This window comes from Pyxicephalus adspersus, chromosome 9, assembly GCF_032062135.1.
Source record: "Pyxicephalus adspersus chromosome 9, UCB_Pads_2.0, whole genome shotgun sequence".
Lineage (NCBI taxonomy): Eukaryota > Metazoa > Chordata > Amphibia > Anura > Pyxicephalidae > Pyxicephalus > Pyxicephalus adspersus.
The window spans coordinates 23,651,275-23,657,699 of record NC_092866.1 but is presented as its reverse complement, the minus strand read 5'-3'; positions in this window follow the sequence as shown (position 1 = coordinate 23,657,699).

Sequence of the window (6,425 nt, the reverse complement as noted above, 5' to 3'; positions counted from 1 at the left end):
GGCAGCCTATTAGCTTTCTTTAGTTCTTGGTTACACATCTGATCCAAGTCACATTTGTGATCCTGTCTAACCATTGATAATATTGTACAGAGTTAATTGGTATTTGTATTACTGTACAGGGCGGCACAGGGTAGAGAAATACCTCCGGTTCGATGTTCTTAACAACCCGATCATTTGACCAGCGAGGGGCAACACCTGGAAGTAGGAGAACATTTTTTTGCAGCTTTCAGTGATCTTGTTGGGAGTGATTGGTTGTCAATGATCGCTAGCTTGACTGGGCCCGTAAAAGTTTGATTGCAAAATAGAAAAAATGTTGAATGTCTGAGCAACAATGCAAATATGTCCTGGCGAGATAGGGGAAAGAGTGTGCGGAAGAATGTAAATATGTAAGTAAGCAGAAAGGTTAAATTTCATTTCCATAGCAGTTACCACCAATAGGGGTATTAAAAAAAACATTGCCTTGACCACCAATGCAGACAGGAAGGGGGAATAAAATGCTGCTGACCAACAGTCCGGAAGAGGGGTCACCGGCACTGCCACTAACAACCAAAACTGGGATTTTACTGTGATATAGATTAATGTTACACAGTATTTTGTATAGCGGCATCATATTACACAGCGCTATACAAAGTCCATAGTCATGTCACTAACTGTCCCTCAAAGGAGCTTACAATCTAATGGCCCTACCATAGTCATATGTCAATAATACAGTATAAGGTCAATTTTGAGGGGAATCCAATTAACCTCACTGCATGTTTTTGGAATGTAGGAAGAAACCCACGCAGACACGGGGAGAACTTACAGACTCCATGCAGATAGTGTCCTGGCCAAGAATCGAACCTGGGACCCAGCACTGCAAAGGCCAGAGTGCTAACCACTGAGCCACAATTCTATTTAGAATTCTCCACAACTCATGAAAACACACTGCTATCGAGTGACCCTCAGCAGATGTTGTGGTCTGTATTTGAGGACCTGTAAAATTTTAAAATTGACCACCACTGCTTTAAGCATCTTTGACTACCTTAATATTTGCACCACATTAGCATTAGGCAAAATACAGTTGGGTTGCTCCTGCACATCTTCTCCCTCTCTATAGACTGAAACAGACTACACAATGATAGCTGAAGAGACTGTACACTGCTCATTCATTTCTACGGTCACCCGAAATAATCACTTCTGACATTTACTGATAGTGTGTAAAAAGCTATACTGTGCATTTTGATGCCTTGGGGCCTTTGCCTTCTTCACTGTCTGATCTTGAAAAAAACACAGGAGGTGATTAAAGTGAATGTAAAGTAATTTTCTTGATATTGAATGTATGTGTAAGAGATCTGCTTGATGTAACTATTCTGGGTTTTCAATAAAAAAAATGTATTAGTTTATTTGTGCAGTACAATATATTATTTATTATTGTCACATATGATTATTGCAAAGTCAGTCTCTGTAATTTAGTTTTAGGGTGAGGTGGTGGTTGTGTTTTACTGAACTCAGTTTGTGGCTAATATCTGGAAAGTTAGGCAGTGAGGCTGAATTAGTCAAATAAATTCCCCTTTAGCAGTTACATAGTTACACAATTAGTCAGGCTGAAAAAAAGTCTATCAAGTTCCACCACTGGGGAATTAAAACATAATTTCCAGATAAGAAACCCTATGGACATAGTTGAAAACCCTGGTACAATTTGCTCCAACAGGGCAGCAAAACAATTCCTTCCCAATTCCTGATCGGATGTTCCCTGGATCATCAGTCTGTTATCTTTACTTTAAAGCATTAATACCCAGGTATTTTCTGTGCTTCTAGAAAAGCATTCAGCTTTTTCTTAAAGCAATCTATAGTAGTGGCTGAAACTACTTCATGAAGAGGTCAATTCCACGTTTTCACAGAGCTTACAGTGAAGAATCCCTTCCTTATCCGGAGCTTAAACTTTTTTTTCCTCCAGACGCAAAGAGTGCCCTCTTGTTCTTTGTAAGGATCTTAAAGTGAATAATTGAGACGAGAGTTCTCTATATGGACCAATTTATATATTTATACAGGGTGATCATATCCCCCCTTAAATGTTTCTTCACAAAGGATAATAGATTCAGTTCAGCTAATCTCTCCTCATAGCTGAGATCCTCCATTCCTTTTATTAATTTAGTTGCCCTTCTCTGCACTCTCTCCAATTCCAGTTAATCTACAAATCTTTACAGATACTTCACAGTAATATCTATTAACATGATACTGTTAAACACAAAGATTGCTACAGCCACTAAGCTTGGTATACTAGAAGAGCAAGGATATGTATTAAACCTTATACACAATTCCCCAAAATATCTTTTAAAGTGGAACTGCAGCTTCTTTTCAAATGATTTTGCCCCACATAATAAAAGTTATTTAGGTTTTTGTAGCCCTCACTATAGCACTTTCTTGGTCTCCTTCTTTGTCTAGTTTCTGTTCTCATACAACAGAATGATAATGAAGTTCTAATTATTTCATGTGATGTTGTTTTACACAGCCCTAGCCCGTGCCCCTGTAATTACTTAGGGAGTGCTCGCAGTACACTGTAGCCACCCGACAGCAATTCTGGGGTTAATTGCTGCCTGCACCTTTGTGGTGTTATTTGCTGACACCATTTCTGGGAAAGGGGCTATTAATGTGGCCACACACTGTTCCTGGGGGTAATAATGCTGCAAATAACACTGGGGGGTTATATTGCTGCCTCTTAAGGGGATTATTATTGCTCTCACTGACACCAATGTTGGGGGTAATTTTTGATGCCATTAGGAGGGGCAGATGGCACACCTAAAGCCAACCTAAACTCAACATTTTCCGTGTACATAAAATGGTAGACAACCCTTATATGTAAAAGAAAATGTTAATTATTTTAGGTGCAATCCTTTTTTTTTAAATAAAAGGGTGCAGCATTTCCCCTTTCAGTCCTTATTGCCGGGGCTATCAATACTGAATAGGAGTGCAGAGCCTCCCAGGATACCTGTCATGCATCCTCGGAGGTTCGGGGTGCTACTTCTGTGCATGCCCCAATTTCGGACATGCGCAGAAAATGTTTTTTATTTCTATTAAGGGAAAGAGATGCCGATCTCAGCAAGCGCAGTGAGATCATCTGTCTTCTTTTCTCCCCCTTTACAGTGGGCAAGATTGGGTGACGTGACAAGAAGACGACGGAGAAGAAGACTGAGGATTTGTGGCGCAAGAGGAATTCCATGATGACGCGGAACCCGATCACAGTAGAACCAGCACCATCAAGGGATCTAAAGGTGTCATTTTTTTGTTTTCAGTTTAGTTTTGCTTTAAGGCCATACACTGAAAAGTGACACACTTTATGAACTATGCCCATTTTCTGGGCCATGCGCAAAATTTAGCATCGGTGGTTCACTGAGCATGCCACATTTTCCTAGCTTGCTGACCTGCAATATATATATACAGATATATATAGAATTCATTCCAACATGCCTTTGCTTCCACACGTAACACTTTTGGTGGACCCTGCTTTTTTTCCCTTTCTCTGTTGGTTCTCAGGTCCCAATCTGACCCTGGTAGGAAATATCATTAATTTGAGCTTCTTGGTTTTCTCTTGACATGTTTCCTGGGTGTTAAGGTGATCTGATACTATTGGAAGCTTAGATGTCTTTTTCTGCATATTTATTCTATGGTAGTGATTTAGGGAATTAAATTCAGATGATTAGCATGACTGTCAGACATCTAGTATACATTAAAAAGCAGGTCATCGGTAGCTGCCTCCATCTTTTCTTCCCTGAGAGCAGGTTTCCTTGAAATAATCTTGCTAGTATGAAAACAATAACAGGCTTATCTAAACTGTGACTTGCTCCATGACCCTTTTTTTATGAAGTCAGCATGCCCCCTCTTCTGGCAACAAAGAGTTCATACAGAACGCTTGTATTGTATGTATGAAAAGCGTGAGATTTATCCCTGAAAATATATTATACTTCTGTATTAAATTTACACTTTTATGATCATTACGAGGTATGGCTTATTAATAACTATTTTTAAATGTACAGCTTGAATGCATTTGTCATTTTTATTAAAACAGAAAGATGTGATCATTTTCTCAACTTCTTCCACTAAAGTATGAGATCAGGTATATTTATATTTAGATTTGGTGAAATGTTTGCGCACACAATTTGACTTGCATGTAATCAGACCAACAGAATAAGTATATTTTATCCAAATAACAGCCATTAACTCTTAGGTACCAATTTTTTTTTTGGCAAGACATTGAATTAAAAAAAAAAATAAAAACACGACCATAAGGCTATGATACATATTCACCCATTTATGTTACTTCTATAAAATATTCTCTATCTCCCCTTTTTTTGGGTGTAAGGTGCTATTTTTTAAATGTCCCAAATGTCCCTAACACATACGTCTTATATAAAAGTAGCAGGAGTGTTTTTTTTTTCTTGAAGAAAATGCGTGCAAAATAAAAACCTGATGACATATTTTACATTCATTTTGGTACAAAGATTTATAGAAAAAAAATATTTGCACTTAAAACAAGAATTTAAAATGTATTTTATCAAGTACACCTAAATTTCTTTTTGGAAGATCTGCTCCCTCTTGTGGTCTCCTTTATATCAAGGATTATGATTAGTAATCCCTTATTTTTTCTTTAGAGTCTATTGCTTTCAACATTCAATACAGACAAAAATAAAAAGGCTCAAAGTGGATAAACACAGGAGGTTCTAACATTTTACCGTTCTATCCAAATCAATAACCAAAAAAAGTTATGGCTTTAGATACATTTTACCTACAATTAGAAATGGATACTGTAGGTTGTCTCAGTTGCACCTGGCTTTCAATTTTTACCAAAAATTTTTACCGACTCTTGAAGATAAAATCAATTAACAAGTTCAGCGCCAATGCCGAAATGCATATCAACTAGGAGTTTCTTTGCATGGACTTTGATTTATTTTAAAGCAGAATTAAACCCTTTTTACAATTACTTGTCCCCATTCTGTCATAGGTAGCACCCCCTTCTTCCTTGTTTTGATCTTCAGCCATCTTGTTTGGCTGAGCCAGGATGCAACTCCTGCTCAAGCAACCACAGGGAAAGCCAGGATGCCCTGGGTATTCCAGGTTCCTACATGAAGTTGCACATTTGACAGTTTAACAAAGTGATCTGACAGGAGTATGTTTTTCTGCAGCAGGGATTGCCTGTGCCTTTCTCTATCAAAGCACTACCTGTTCACAAAAATTTATAGACAGTATTGAAAAGAGCCTATTATTGATTTGATTTCTTCAAAACGATATTTCCGGATTATAAAACACCGCTCTTCTGCTGCTCTTTCTTTTGTAGTTCTCTTCATTGGCTTCCATTTCATCTTCAAATCAGATTCAAGCTCCTGTGTTTTGCATTCAAATCCCTCCACAGTTTTTGTCCCACTTACCTTTCTGACCTGGTAAAAAAATACTTCCCCAGCCGCTCTCTTCACTCCTCCAGTGACCTACTAATGACTTCCTCACTCATAACCTCATCACACAAACAGCTCCAAGACTTTTCAAGAGCTGCCCCAACTCTCTGGCCTTCCTTGACCTATTTGGCTTGCTCCTACGTTCTGCACTCAAAACCCCCCTTTTTTTTTTTTTTTTTGCCTACCCATGTTTTTCTGTCTCTTAAACCCTCACTACTTACCTCACCTACATATCTCCCCTCCTATTAGGTAGGATACTTCCCCCACCTCCTAGATTGTAAGCTCTTCAGGGCAGGGTCTTCTCCGGAGTCACTGTCTGTATTTGTCTGTCATTTGCAACCCCTATTTAATGTACAGCTGTGCATAATATGTTAGCGCTATATAAATCCTGTTTATTAATAACATGAAATGTAAAAACCTAAAAGAAATTTTTTAATTTGCCTTTATTACAGATTTCCACTGATGTTATCCTGAAAATATATAGAGGGAATGTTTTGGGAAGTGGTATCTTCACAGATGAATCCAGCCATAAGGTTTGATTGCCTTTAAAAACAATTACATATACAATTAAAAATGAGCCCAAGTGAATATTCACATATTAGACTAAAATAGTTGCCTATTGCTTTAGATAAGCTAACTTTTTCATTCTAAAGAAAAGCACTGGTTCCTCACCTGGAATCCCAGCAATGACATTATCTGCAATAGGCAGCAAAACCAAAGTCCATAGCAATAAGGCTGCAGGAAAACAGCAAAAAAAATATGAAAGGATGAGAGGACAATGGAGAGCATGAGATACTTTAAATCTATGCAGCAAGACCAGATGTGACAAATTGAAGTATTTATCATGAACATTTGCTCCTTAAGTCACATCATAGTACATTCAGTACAGTCGGAGACTCCTGGTATGCCAAGAAGACCATGAGACTTTAACCTTCTAGGGACATAAGTCACATGTGAAAAACAAGATGAGAGAAATGTTCTTTCCAGCTCATAGCATCA